This window comes from Xyrauchen texanus, chromosome 21, assembly GCF_025860055.1.
Source record: "Xyrauchen texanus isolate HMW12.3.18 chromosome 21, RBS_HiC_50CHRs, whole genome shotgun sequence".
Classification (NCBI taxonomy): domain Eukaryota; kingdom Metazoa; phylum Chordata; class Actinopteri; order Cypriniformes; family Catostomidae; genus Xyrauchen; species Xyrauchen texanus.
Genome location: NC_068296.1, coordinates 12,075,130 through 12,091,479, shown reverse-complemented (window position 1 = coordinate 12,091,479; position 16,350 = coordinate 12,075,130).

Sequence of the window (16,350 nt, the reverse complement as noted above, 5' to 3'; positions counted from 1 at the left end):
GGAGATAAAGTGAGGAATATTTAGCTGATTACTTGATTTCACCATGGCATTTCTCATGAATGTGCACCATATGTAGAATAAAGCGGTTGTTTTTTCCACACACACACACACACACACACACACACACACACACACACACACACATGTTGTGTTTCCATGTTTTATGGGGACTTTCCATAGACATAATGGTTTTTATACTGTACAAACTTTATATTCTATCCCCTAAACCTAACACAACCCCTAAACCTAACCCTCACAGAAAACTTTCTGCATTTTTACATTTTCAAAAAACATAATTTAGTATGATTTATAAGCTGTTTTCCTCATGGGGACCAACAAAATGTCCCCACAAGGTCAAAGATTTTGTGTTTTACTATCCTTATGGGGACATTTGGTCCCCACAAAGTGATAAATACACGCTCACACACACACACACACACACACACACACACACACACACACACACACACACACACACACACACACGTAGTGTTTCCATGTTTTATGGGAACTTTCCATAGACATAATGGTTTTTATACTGTGCAAACTTTCTATCCCCTAACCCTACCCCTAAACCTAACCCTCACAGAAAACTTTCTGCATTTTTACATTTTCAAAAAACATAATTTAGTATGATTTATAAGCTGTTTTCCTCATGAGGACCGACAAAATGTCCCCACAAGGTCAAACATTTCGGGTTTTACTATCCTTATGGGGACATTTGGTCCCCACAAAGTGATAAATACACGCTCACACACACACACACACACACACACACACACACACATAAATAAATATGTTCTACTATTACTATTACCTTCTGTTTAAAAGTTTATTAATTCGCAAAAAGTGAATTCACCTTTAAGGAACCTATTGTAGGTAAAATGATCACACAGAAAATAGACATGTTGCATATCTACCGAATGTTCCGGTACCCTAACATCGACCCCATTTTGTTGAGTGACTGACAGTGTCATCTCCCATTAGACATTTTTGCATCAGTTTAAATCAGTTTGGGAAAATAAGACTCAGAGACATTGTGTTATGGTCCCTTGGATACCAGGAAGTATTTGCTCTCATATAATAAATGATGAGCGAGATTCGGAGGTTGTGTTTCCCTCCAAGATTAGATTTTTACTCCACTGGTGGTTAGGTTTAGGGTTTAGGTTAGGATATCTGTTCAATAAATATTTAATATGCATTCCTGTTGACATAATTATATAATTTAAAACTAAAAACATCTGGATTTACAACTCACTTTTGGTACCACCCTGGGGACATTTTACACTGAAATTGGAGATCACAAATGCACATATGCTCAACAACACTTTCATCTTATGTCTGATGTGTGAAAGAAAATATTCCCTACGCTGTATATACATTTCCACCACCATTCCCACAGTGGGATGGATCTATACATTCATGTTTATGGCAAATTATAAACCCATCATGTACATATCAAATACAAAATATAAATTTGTCAGACCAACTGATGTTTTGCCAGTCCTCTGCTGTCCAGTTTTGGTGAGTCTGTGCCCACTCAAGTGTTTCCTGTTCTTTGCTCACAAAAGTGGAACTCGTTGTGGTTTTCTGCTTCTACAGCACATCAGCCTTAAGGTTTGACGTGTATAGCATTTAAACATACTCCTTTTTTTAACATGTAGGTATTTAAGTTTTGTATATGCCCTCCTGTCAGTATGAACCAGTCTGGCCATAATCCTCTGACCTTTAACAAGGTGTTTTTGCCCACATAACTAAGACTTGCTGGATTGTTTTTTGTACCATTTTCTGTAAACTAAAGATGAGACATACTCATGCAAACCCATTTGTTACGAACAATCATTCCACCCTCAAGTCATTTAGATTACATTTCCCCACATTGTGAGACTTTGTTTGAACAACACCTTAAACATATTTTCATATTTTTAAAAAGTGAGTTGCTGCTACATTGGCTAATTATTTATTTGCATTTAAAAATGACAACTGTTCAAAATATAAAAAGATGCAGTGTTTTCAGACCTCGAATAATGCAGAGAAAACATGTTCATATTAATTTTTAATCAACACAATGCTAATGTTTTAACTAAGGAAGAGTTCAGAAATCAATATTTGGTGGAATAACCCTGATTCGTCTTTCTGAATAACGCATGAATCAAGCCACATACAAGGATGTCCTGGAAGATAACTTACTTCCTTCTGCTCTCGCAATGTTCCCCAACTCTGATGATTGGCTTTTCCAGAAAGACAATACTCCATACCACACAGCCAGTTCAATCAGTGTGTGGATGGAGGACCAACGGATGAAAACCCTGTCATGGCCATCCCAATATCCAGACCTGAACCCCATTGAAAACCTCTAGAATGTTCCTGTTACTCAGGTCCATCATTACCCGTGGTCCAATGCCCCTGATTGGCATGCCTAATAAAGTGACCACTGAGTGTATGTATTTTATAGACGTTAAACCTCTGGGGTCGACGGACCTGCCGGCACGTCCTACTGGATATTTTCGTCATTACAGCGGAAACAACTTAAAATACTCTGTCATTTTGGGGCATGCAGATACGTGTAAGACATCATTAGAGACTATGAAGTGTCTACTTTTATTTGTGTACACTCACAATAACAACAAAACCTTGTGAGCTTTTGTAAAATAAAGAAAATAAAAAGGGTGAGCTTTCAGCTGTCTCTGTGTTCACGAGCATATCTGAAACACATCACAAAAATGAACTGAAACTCTGCGAATACTTATCACATAAAATAAATATGATATAAATATGATATAAAAATAATATTAATGTTTAGATTATATATTAGCTAGTGTTTATGCTGCCTCATTATCATCAACAAAGCTTCTGCTTGCAAATATGTGTTCAGGTGTAAATTAGTAAAATGCACTTTAAATATGCCCATATTAGAAAATTCACCATCTTATAATGATTTCTGAAGGATCATGTGACACTGTAGACTGCAGTAATGATGCTGAAAATTCAGCTTTGATCACAAATTGCATTTTACAATATATTCAAATAGAAAAATTTTCTTTTAAATTGTAAAAATATCACTGTTTTTACTGTATTTTGGATCAAATAAATGCAGTCTTGTTGAGCAGAAGAGACTTCTTTTAAATGGTATTGTAGGTCTAAAATTAAGAAAAGTCTTTTAGTAAATAAAATGTATAGTATATTACTTCTTTTAACCTAAAACTTGATTTTGATCATTAAGTCTCCTCACATTCATTCTCTCTCTGTCACATTCCTCATTGATGGGCCCAGGGGAGGTGTAAATTACCTCAATATTCATGATAAATGAATATAAAATTGTCTTACAAAAGTTAAATTACAATATTGTTTTGTATGAATGAGTGATCAGGATGGTTTTCACATAATTTTGTAGCAACTCTACAAAAAGGCTACAAGATCCAGTTCTCAAAAGTCTTGTGGACAAATGTTAAGTATGTGTTATATGACATTATTTCAATTACTTAAAATTCTTGTTTTTTCAAAAACCACTCATAAATGTTATTTTCTCAAAAATACAAACATGTACACACATGTTGCTCAGATATTATTTTAGCCCAGTTTGTGCTGAATACAGTGTTATCAGACTTTTGCCATTAATAGGTTTTTAAGCAACTGAAAAAAGCACAAATGTCAAGGCATGTCAAAATTCTCCAGGGCCCAAAACGATTGACTATACTGTATGCAGGAGATCTTTGCTGAATGTTGGTTTAGAAAGATCAGAAAACAAACAAAATATGTTAAAGAAATAGATACAAACCTTCATCCAACATATCACCAACATGTGTAACCCATTATCAGTCCCCCAGTGAGCTCTGTGGGCTGAACTACCCTCAACACAAAACATATTTGCCCTTAGAACAACTTTCACTTTAAAATGAAAGCAATCATCATGCTGGTCAGGCTTTTAGCTTTCAGGACTCTGAAAGAGAACTGCAAGCCTGTTACACTAAGCTGCTGAAAGCACACGGTCTGCTCGGCAATTTCTATCTAGCACATACCATCTTTCCCTCACTTAGAGAGTGGAATAAAGCTATTATAAAAGGTCGCTTTTTGATGTTGATGTGAAACTATGTCTATTTAAGTAACCTGGTGTTGATGATAGATTGAGTAGGAGGTCAGTGAAGGCAGGCAGATTCAAAGAGAAGGGACAGTCAGAGAGGCATTTATTTCTAAGAGACTAAATTGAATATCTACAGACCACTAACTTTTTTCTTTTTATTTAAGAATATATGCAGCAAGAGAGAGCACACTATGAGAACACCACATTTGTCAACAGTTATATTATTAACCATGTTGATCTAAAGCATCATCAAACTAACATTACACACAACAGAGCAAATTGACTTTAGAGGGAAATTGGAGGGACAGAGAGAGAGAACATGAAGAACACACTGACACTAAGGGTTGGACTGGTAATCTGTCATACCGTGCATTTTCCCGGTGGGCTGATGCACTTTGGGGCCAATCAGGGGTGGACTGGCCATCGGGAGAACCGAGAAGACTGGTGGGTCGGCAGCGAAACATGCCAAATGTGATAAGCAAAAATTAGCTGCCACGTTATGCAGAACGGGCCACAAACCGGTGCCGCGATATGCAGAAAAGGTCAGCGAACAGTTGGGCCAGTTGCCATGTAAAATCCTGAGCTGATTTCTCTTCCCAATCCAGCCCTGCTGACAATCCTGTCTCCCCCTAGATTAAGGCCCTGAGAGACAGCATCGCTGAGCTGGAGCAGGATTACTTCCTGTTTAAAGAGGTAACTACCGGCAGCCTCTGCCAGCTCAAAAGCCAGGCCAGCCACCCCAGTATGCAACTACTTCAGCAGCTCTGCTCTGCTGTCAGACAGCTGGAGGAGACCAACCAAGAACTGCGGCAGGAGTTGAGGAGTGTGAAAGAGGAGGTTTTGAGAAGAGAACAGCACAGCCAGGAGTTAGAGAGACAGCTGGAGGAGATGAGAAACCAGCAACACAAGAACAATGCAAACTTTACAAACACAGCACAGCATCAGCACTGTGTCAGCACACAAACTCACAGCACCTCCACCCCTACTACCTCTCAGGCTTCACTGAACCCCAAGAGGAAAGACAGCAGCAGCAGGCAGAGCCATCCACCTACCAAAACACCACCCAACAAGAGAATGAGGAGAAAGGACAACAATGTCATCCTCTGTGACTCTTGGCAACCACCTCAAGCAGAGACGGCTGTTCCCAGGGAGGAAATTTAGGAAATTCTGGTGAATCTGCCTGCTCCACTCTGAAGTTGCTGAGAGAGGGTGTATTGGGCGCACCCTCTCCCATCGTACTGCACACCAGGACAAACGATCTCAGCACCAGAAGGATGGATATCGCTAAATCTCTGACTTATGTGGTGAAAAAAGCTTCCAGGATGCTTCCAGTGCCCAGGTTATCATCTTTACCCTTCTCCCTCGCAGAGACATTCCAAAAAAAACAAATTAACACAATTAATAAAGAAATAGCTAGTGTTTGTGCACCAACGTCAAATATGCACATTGCAAACCATCAGCACATCACCCATGAACATCTATATTACTGCCTGCACACTCATCGAGATGGCATGTGTAAGATTATATATGCAAAATAATTCCACCAACATGATTTGAAATGGAAAAACCCAGCCTTTCAATTTGTAATGTTTCACCATCATAAATTAAGCTGCTCAAGTGTCCTCATTGGTCAGAAAGGCTCCATAGCCTGACCTCGGCAGGAACCCTCACACAGAGGTTAAACCAAACTTCTCTTTTTTAAGGTTACAAGGACCAGCAGATTTGCACAACTCTTAAGACATTTCATCTTAATCTAGCCTTGCTAGATAATGCTTTGAACTGTGGTAATGTTTGCACCTGACAAATTAATGATTTCAAACTGATGGAACTCTTTAAATTGTGTCTAGCGATGTGTAATCACCTATAATTGATATATATAATCTTTAATTATGTATGATTTATCTAATTCTACTAAGAATGGTAACTATAAGGTTTAACTTGATAAAATGCAATAATGTGTAAAACCAATAAGATTTTGTAACCAGAGATTTTCATGTTTTATTACCTAAACGTATAACATCCATAAAAACTTGTCATGTTTGATATGTAAATATTTGTTTGTGTATGAAAAAAAATAAACATGTATCTTGTACCATTCTCGAGATATGAGAGTTCATGTTTAAGTATGCACTATTTTTGAGCGGGAGATTTGTAAGACTCTGAAACAAAGGGTCAAAAATCAGCTGCCGGCAAGGACAGCCCAGTTGACCATGTGACTCTGAAAAGTCACTTCTGATTGGCACAAGACACCCTTGGGTCAGTTCAAATAGTTCCAAACAGGAAGAACACGCTCTCTTGGCTTCTCTCTTGTCTCTTCCTGGACCCTCTTGCTTCATCTTGCTCTTCAGTTGCTCGCTGAACACTCGTTCTCCCATGTGAGATCCAAGGGAACTCGGGACTCGACGTCCCGAGATGGACATCATTCATACCAGACAATAAACTTCCACCATACAGAAGTCACCAAATCGAAGAAACAAACTTTCAACCAAGAACTTTCGACGTAAAGAACACCTGGACATACCAAATACATGCAAGTACACCTCCAGTTTGTGCTCAAAGGGCTGGTGTATTGATTAAATATTCTGAGTAATCCGATAGCAAATCAATGTAGACTCAAATGAGAATAAATGGTTTTTAAGGCATTGTCGATAGACTCCATGAAGTTCCTTTCATTTCACATTCTGTCACTACTCACCAACCTGTCTCCAGCCTGTCTCATGTATATATATGTGTGTTAGATTAGATATATGTTTAGAATAGCAATAATGTTTGTATTCAATGATTTGACTGTGGTATATTTGATTAATAATCTCGTCACTGTTTCTAAAAGATTTCGCTTCAACGCTGTACCAGAATACGTTTGATATTATTCTCATTAAGCCATGAGACTAATATTACTCCAATGAGTGAATTAATCATAATTCCCTTATTAAAGCTAATTCCTTACAATAGAAAGTGTGAGCAGATAAAACTAGACTTATTATTTGAAATCGATATATTACAGTTTCAATGGTGGAGAATCTTATTCAGACAAATAATCGAGTTATTTGTCATTTATCTAATTTATAATGGTTGTTGAAATGCGACTAATTCCATTATATATTTCATTACATAATAATGTAGAATAAGGACAGTTTTATTTAGTTCAGAGCGCACATATTTCGAGACACTAAATTCTCTCCTAAATGTCGCATTTCCTTTATTCCCTACATATAATGGGTGAAAATACCCTGCACATAACTCATCCCATCCACATCTCTAAATTATATGTATATATAAATACCCTACACATGAGACTATTTGCTAAATCCATCAAAGACACTGCTCTCAGGAGCCCCCAGAAAACATGTCCTCTTAGTGAGGAGAGGGTCACACAGCATCCCAGCAGACAGACAGCTACGCCACTGTTGTGGCTGGTAGAGGTAGTTCAGACACCAGTGACATCAGCCAGATAAAAAAAAAATGCTGACAATTATATGTGAAAATCTATTAGCTTAATTACCTACAATGTAAGTCAAGCATATTTTTTATTCCTTTATTATTATTATTATTATTATTATTATATGAAATTTAAGGAACTAATTTGTTAAGATGAGGACACTTACCTATGTGCATTGTATATCCCCCCATAAGAGTCCCTCTATTATAATGAGGACACCTTACAAACACAACAGTCAGAGATCATTCAGTTTCAGTCTCTTGGCTCTGTACTGTTAATGGGGGATCTGAATGCAAGGACTGGAAAGGAACCAGACTACATTAATTCAGCTGGAGATACATATATTAACAGTACACATATACAGCAGAATCAACTCTTTACCAAATCACGTCAGAGCTATAACAACACATGGGAAACACGTCCTGAAGCTCTTCAAAAGCCTGGGTTTATAAATAGTTAATGGCAGGGCAAGGGGATACTCTCTGGGTCGATTTACTTACTGCTCTCCTCAAAGCAACAGTACAGTGGACTACGCTATTACAGATTTAGACTACAATAAGATCAACTACTTCATGGTGATTCCACAGCTTCCTTTCTCAGATCACAGTCACATAGTCATTATTCTAAACAAGTCAGCAAATCTGCCATCTTCTGATCAGAAAATGTTATTGTATTCCCTCCCCATCAAATTTATATGGAAAAACAACAGTCCTGCACGGTATGAAGCTGAGCTCCACAGCATTCATGTGCAGAAAAGGATAGACACATTTTTTAACACCAAATTTGGACCGGACAATAAAAGTATCAATTTGGCAACAGAATAGTTAACTAAAAATGTTTATACTGTTTCCAGCAAAGCCCTGAGAAACATTTACATAAGTAAAACAGAAATTGTTAAAGCCGATTGGCTTTAACAAAGTTTATCAAACATCAAGAAAGGAATTACGATCATTAGCAAATGAAAAATAGACCCTGTAAACCAGCACAAACAAACCACATATCATCAAACCCTTAAAATGTACAAGTCACTACTAAGAAGGAAAAGAGCTGAACTATGACAACAAAGCTCAACAAGATGTATGAGGCTGTCAACGAAAATTCCTTTTGGGATTTATGGAACAATTTAGATAAGTAAGAAAGTCAAATCCATTCCCATCTTTAACCCAAAACTCTGGACAGAATATTTCGGAAACTTCTATTCACAAAACGAACCAAACCTCAGCCAAAAAGATTTGACCTCCCAACTATATAATCTGTAAAACACAATAAATATTAATTAATCCATTTGGACACCCTCATATAATTAAATGAACTTACTGAAAAGATGAAATCCCTCAAAAATAAAAAATAATGTATTGTGGCTTGGATGGAATATATTCATTTTACATTTTTTAATCTGTTATTAAAATCAAGACACTTTCCTGAGAATTGGAAGGAAAATCAAATCACCCCAAATTTCAAACAAGGGGACAAGTACAAGCCGAATAACTACAGGGGCATTATAGTAAGCAGCAACCTCAGGAAATTATTCTGCTGCATTATAAATAACAGATTATTGAATTTCATTCAAGAACACAAGACACTAAATAAATGTCAAATTGGATTCATGCCAGAACAGAGAACATCTAATCATACCTACGCTTACTTAAATAAACAGAAATATGTTCAGCAGACAAAACAAGAAAAATATTTGGCTGCTTCATTGAATTTTAAAAGGCCTTCGATTCTGTTTGGCATAACAGACACTTCTTCCTTAAACTCATACAGAGTGGAAAAGGAGGAAAGACATCCATCCATCCATCCATCGTCAACCGCTTATCCTGTGTACAGGGTCGCGGGGGGCTGGAGCCTATCCCAGCTAACATTGGGCGAAAGGCGGGGGACACCCTGGACAGGTTGCCAGTCCATCGCAGTGAGGAAAGACATATGATATCATAAAAGACATGTACAAAGACAATAAATGCTGTGTTAACATTAATGACAAAATAACCAATTATTTCAATCAGACCAAGGAAGTTAATCAAGGCTGCAGCCTCAGCCCAACTCTATTTAATATTTATATAAATTAATTGGCCCCAACCCTTCAAAAGTCACCTTGCCGTGGACTGATCTTAGATGGCAGAGAAATCAAATGCCTCCTTTACGATGACAACCTACTGCTGCTATCACTAACTGAAGAGGGACTACATGAAAGCATCTTGATTTTAGGAAAATATAGCAGTGATTGGGCCTTACCAATAAACATTATGAACAATAAATATATTTTTACAATCAGGAAAACAATCCTTCATCATGCCAACTGCTATAATGATTTGGGTCTTACATTCTCTGTTTCAGGACAATTTGATTTGGCAATAAATGATCTGACTGACAAAGCCCATAGGACATATTATAGTATAAGTAAATAATTATTTAAATCACTGAAAATGAGAAGAGAACAGCTAAGTTCTGGTTCCATTTGTCAGACACACCTCCAGATAAGTACCATCAATGTGCTTTTACACTCAGGGCAGGACACCCAAATGGTGACCCTATGTACTATTTAGTGGAAAAAATATCAACTAAATGCATCCATCCAGATCAGACTGGCAAAACTGAAACAGACAGAAAGAATACATTCATGATTGGCAGCACAAAGTCACACAAGTACATAAATTAAGCTACTTCCACAGAATCAAGACTGATTATAAATTGGCACCGTATTTGATCAATATTAAAGAAAAATACTGTCAAAGTGTCGTCTGAGTGAGCACAGTCTCTCTGAAGAGAAGGGCCGACACAGGCAGAGCTGGAGGCCCAGAGAGAACAGACTGTGTTCACACTGCACTGAAGGAGTCATGGACGATGAGCTGCACTTTCTCACTCAATGCTGTATATATGAGACAATTAGAAACACATCCTTTACACAAATAGCTCATATTCTAGCTGAATTCCAGGACATAAATGATTTTGACAAACTCTCATATCTTATGGGAGAGAACGTGTAGTGTATTCAGCTGGCAGCACAGTATGTGTCCTCTTGTCATCATATGAGGAAGAGAGGAGGCTGACCACTCATGATAATACAGCTCTATTGAATCTGCTATTTTCATTTACTTTTTTCTTCCCTTTCTCGTTGCTCTCTGTATTTTACTTTGTAATTTATTTGTATTTTATCTTATTAATATTTATTTATGATATATTTTCTGTGTGATCATTTTAAACACAATAGGTTCCTTAAAGGTGTGTTCACTTTTTCCGAATTAATAAACTTTTAAACAGAAGGTAATAGTAGAATATATATTTTGTATGAGCATATATATATATATATATATATATATATATATATAATGTGTGTGTGTTTGTGTAATATCTTTATTACTCAATGCTTTTGCAACATTGTACATGGTCATGCCAATAAAGCTAATTTGAATTGCATTGAAATGAGAGAGAGAGAGAGAGAGAGAGAGAGAGAGAGAGAGAGATGGTAGATGACTTAGCAGTCAAAGGAAGCAATTTCAGCTGTAACTATTTTATTCCTACACCTCAGTAGTTCCAGAATCAGAAACAGAATGCTTACACATACAAAGAATGTCTTGGTGACAGAAGCTTCTAGTGCACAAACAATACAACAACAAGACAGAGATAATACAAAAAATGTAATAAAAATAAAAAGCTGAATAGATTTATACATATATATATATATATATATATATATATATATATATATATATATATATATATATATATATATACAGGTGAAACTCGAAAAATTAGAATATCGTGCAAAAGTTCATTAATTTCAGTAATTCAACTTAAAAGGTGAAACTAATATATTATATAGACTCATTACAAGCAAAGTAAGATATTTCAAGCCTTTATTTGATATAATTTTGATGATTATGGCTTTTCGAGTTTCACCTGTATATATATATATATATATATATATATATATATATATATATATATATATATATATATATATATATATATATATATATATGTATATATATATATATACAAATACAAGTCTGTTATGTACAGGGAATATAATGGCAGAAGAGGTAGGATAGGAATCTATGGAACAGTGAATCTAATAATAATACACAACAATTCATAATCTGCAATATTTTGGTTCAAAATGATGGTGACATAAAATCATTTAAAGTATTGTTAATATCACTCATCCACTATATTTCAAGTCAAATTAAACCATACAATAGCTTCATGGGAGTAGCAGACTGAACACATAGAAATCTGATATGGCAATATACTGTATGTAAAACAAATATTTGATATAAATGTTCATGTATGGTTTTCACTGATATAAAAGTCACATACTTGTAGATACAGTATATGGAACAAACATTTCAAAATACTACAAAAATGTAAGTTCAACATATCTTTTCCCAAATACTACAATAGTGGAATTTGAATACGTACAAATATGCTCAAATATACAGTATGCACTATAATTGTATATATATATATATATATATATGTTCAGTACATGGGCATTTGTTACATTTCTGTATGGGAAATCATCACGCCAGGTTTAATGTCATTGATATCAATAGCCGAGCTTGACACACCAGTTTGAATATTAGGAAAGGATACTAAGTTTTACAATAATTAACCACTTCAATTTCGATCTGTTCCTCTCATAAAACTATAGTATGGCTTCAGAATACTTGGAATGCAGCACACAAGTAATTTAGGATACTTTTTTGCCCTTTTTTAAGGTTGAAAGCCATGGTCAAGTCACTATGTGTGTGTGTTTGTCTTTTATTTAAGTTTCTCATTAAACTATTATTTATGTTATCAAGCTGGTTCTCGCTTCCTCCTTTCCATTGAACTGCATTACAACATTCTTCAATGACTGAATTTTAATTTTCCCTTCAATACTATAGCGTCTTCAGACATAAGAATTATAATAAATAAATAAAACACTTCAAGGTTTAATTTACCCTAAAATGAAAATTATCTAATATTTTACTGCCATCCCAGATGTGCATGACTTTCTGTCTTCTTCTGAACACAAACAATGATTTTTAGTAGAATATCTCAGCTTTGTAGGTCCATACAATGCAAGTGAATGCTGATTAGGCCTTTGAAGCTCCAAAAAGCCAATAATGTCAGTCAGCATTAACATAATCCATCAGACTCTAGTGTTTTATTTTATGTATTCTGAAGTGATCCAGTTGGTTTGGTTGAGAACAGGCCAAAATATACAACTCATTTTTATTGTACATCGGCCATCATGATTTCAAGCTTGATTATACTTCCCATAACACCACCTAGCACTCTGCGCATGTGTCAAGCACTAGAAAGTGTAATCAAGCTTAAAATCATAATCGTGCCTAGAGAGTTATATTTCGGTCTGTTCTCACCCAAAACCAACTGGATCACTTCAGAAGACATTGAATAAACCACCAGAGTCATATGGATTAATTTTATGTTGTCTCCATGTTGGAGCTTCAAATGCCTGATCACCATTCACTTGCATTGAATAGACTCTAGCAAATTAGCTCAAAATGGAAATATGAATAATGAATCATAACTCGTTATAATTAATTACAATTAATCTGGATCAAAATCTGGATCAGTTAATATAATTAACTTGATGTAGCAAAATTAATATTATAATCAATTAATCTGTTTGTTCAGCGAACTCTCAGTATTGATCTAATTTTAGTATATCAACTCTCAGGAAGGATGTTTTCGTGGCCACAGAAAAATAACTTTCTTAGCATGTAGCTGTGATCAAATCGTTAAATTGATGTTGATTTACCGGCAGACCAGAATTCTGTAATTGTACGATACTTGCAATGCCTTGGCTGTTGCGAAAGCGCCCGGATGCAGTCTCAGGAGAAAGTCTTGATGGTTTAGTCGATGGTGTTGAAGTTTAAATCAACTTCTTCCGCGTTGAATAAAGAGATAATGATGAACTTGCAGTGTTAGTTTGACTCTGTTATGGTCGAGGAAGTCACACATGGCTTGATGTGTTGAGGCCTGCTGGCCCGCGACCTTGCGTGGTGTTTCCGGTCCCCCACGAACAGCAACCAGGAGAAGGAAGAGAGAGGGAGGTCACTCCGACAGTGCCCTTTAACTCCTGAGTGAGGTCACTCCTCTCGAGTTTGGCTTGACCAATGAGAAAGGTGCAATTCTCCAGCGGGAAAAGTTTGTGCCCCATGCTTTTGCATGATTGGAGTAAGCTGGCAGTTTATGCCCCTTTATGCTCTGATTAATAAAACAAGCATACAATGCATACTATAAGGAGGTAACATACACCAATGTGCAGGGTGTTACATAATGATTAATTTGATAGGAAGCATGATACCAATAATTTTACATTATCTAGTGGTTCTGTCATAAGGCATGCATAAAACGATATATACAGTACAAAAGACACGATACAAGACAGTAATCATCTATGTCCTGGGGATATGCATGTTCATTTATAGAACAGTTTGTCTATAAATTAATGAAGAAAATGTGGGCTTTATGTGACTTTCCTCTGGGGAAATAGAGTGAGTTACTACCCCCACTTTCCTTGTGCTTTTGCATGTAGCTTGCTCCACCTGGAATGTATCTGAGGTCCACTAGTTGCTGGACCAGAGTAAAAAAGGGGGAGTAAAAGCTGATAATGATCAGTGGCAGAACAGACGTCTGCTTGGGTCTACTTGGACCTTTGCTTGTTACGGTCTTGAGACATCAGTTGGATTATTCATTAAATAATGAATAATTGTGTGTCTGATAGGTCCAGATGCTACAAGACCTTCAGAAGCTAAAAATCTTTGTTTGTGTTCAGCAGAAGAAAGAAAGTCATACATATCATAGATGGCATGAGGGTGAGAAAATTATGAGAGAATGTTCATTTTGGGGCAAACTGTCCCTTTAAATGGATAGTTTACCCTAAAATAAAAAGTCTGTGATCATTTACTAACTCTCATATTATTCCAAACACGTATTCACGTATTTTCATTTTTGGGTGAACTATCCCTTTAAGCAACTTAAAAGGGATGAGAAACAAAGCTATACAACAGGTTTACAGTGGTATGTCTGTGACTGAATGGTTCAGGTATGTATTGTGCTTTGTTGTGTTGTTTTGTGATGCCTCAGGGCAACACTGTCATAGGGAAAGAGAAACATGACAGAAGGTCTCTTTTTTTTGTATATCAGATGCTGCTGTGGCATGTCTATTCTCTGACCATCTCATTTAAAGGGAGCATGAGCCTGGCGACCCCATTAACTCTAGCCATTTCCACCCATCTGTCAAACAACACAAAGACACTTGGCACAAATATTACAAACCTCAGTTACAGCCGTGTTTAGCCAGGCTGAGTTCATCCTTCTGCTAACCTCCATTTCACCCTCAGGAAGCCTCATCTCTGTGCCTCAAAGTTACTTTACTTCCGCATGTCTTCAACTCAGCATGTGTCTTTGAGTTCAGTTTCCCTATATGCTCTGTAAACTTCTAAAACTAGGAAATATTTTCAATTTAGATTTATTCCTCGCAAATGATTCATGTGGAGATGAATTCATCTGACATTATCATTTTGTTTTCAGTTTAAAAAAGGTAGTGAGGAAAAAGGTGTGGAACCAAGCAGAACTGGAAAGGAAAGAAATTCAGCAATTGTCTTTAGACAACCTGATATGCATTATTTTGTGTGGGATATATGCATGGAGTTGACTAGCTCAGTCAGTGTCAGCAATTTGGGAGTGGGATTCTCTCTCTCTTCGGGTATTATATTTCAGGAACCTGCAATCTCTGTGCATGACATAACCAGATCTCCTCTAATCTCTGAAAAGTCTCTGGCTCCCTGGAAGCAACAGGAAAAATGACCAGACATGTAACATTTTCTTTATCTGTTCTGCTCTTTGTCTGTTCCCTGAAATGCAATTTGTATGTAACATTAACTGAGCAACATACTTTCATTTCAGGGGGAACATTTTATTGAGGAATGAGAATAAAACAGCATAATATGCATGGCCAAGTCAACATTACTCTCTGCACCTGTTAGGCATCAGTCAAGGGTTTCATTATTTTATTGTTTTATTATTGGTTTTCAGTGACAGGGTCCAAGGACTGCAAAAAGAAGATCTTAAAACAAACAAAACAATTACATGCTTAAATTTAAGGGTTTCTTGCAATAGAGCTTCATAGTCAGTATTTTGAATGAAGCAGCAGATACCAGAATTTATCTGTAAACAGGCAACTCCCTTTAACAAGAATCCAATAACTGACCTACATTAACTAAAATGGTTTAGTTCATGAATCCGTTGGACTATAGGAATAAGTGTGGTCTATTATGAGAGAAAAGTCCTTAATCACTATAAATCTTGACATCAGCAGTCTCCTTGGTGCATTCACGAGAGAACCTCGTTCACACACTTCCACATGCTCGACTGTACCAAACCACACACCGTTTTGCCAGGTTCTTAGTTTTCACTGCCGATGTGGGTTAAAATGATTGGGTTGAGATTGATTTTTCTGGGATACTTTTAAATACCATGGTTGCCAAAAGGTTGATCCAACATTCAAAAATTTTATGAAAATGAAAAATGTCTTATTGATGTATAATGGGACAGGGATTGACTTGGCAATCACATGCTACTTTAAATAATTAAAGTCTTGAAGCCTGCACTGTGTTCAACTCAGTCCAGTTTTCAAGATTTATAGTGAAAAATGAAAAATTACAATTTTGGTCTGTTTCTCACCAAAAGCGATCGTATTGCTTCAGAGCACATGGAATAAAGCCCTCAAGTTGTATGGATTACTTTTATACTGCATTTATGTCCTAGTTTTTCAGTCCATTGACTTATATTGTATGGACAAAAACACCATGCA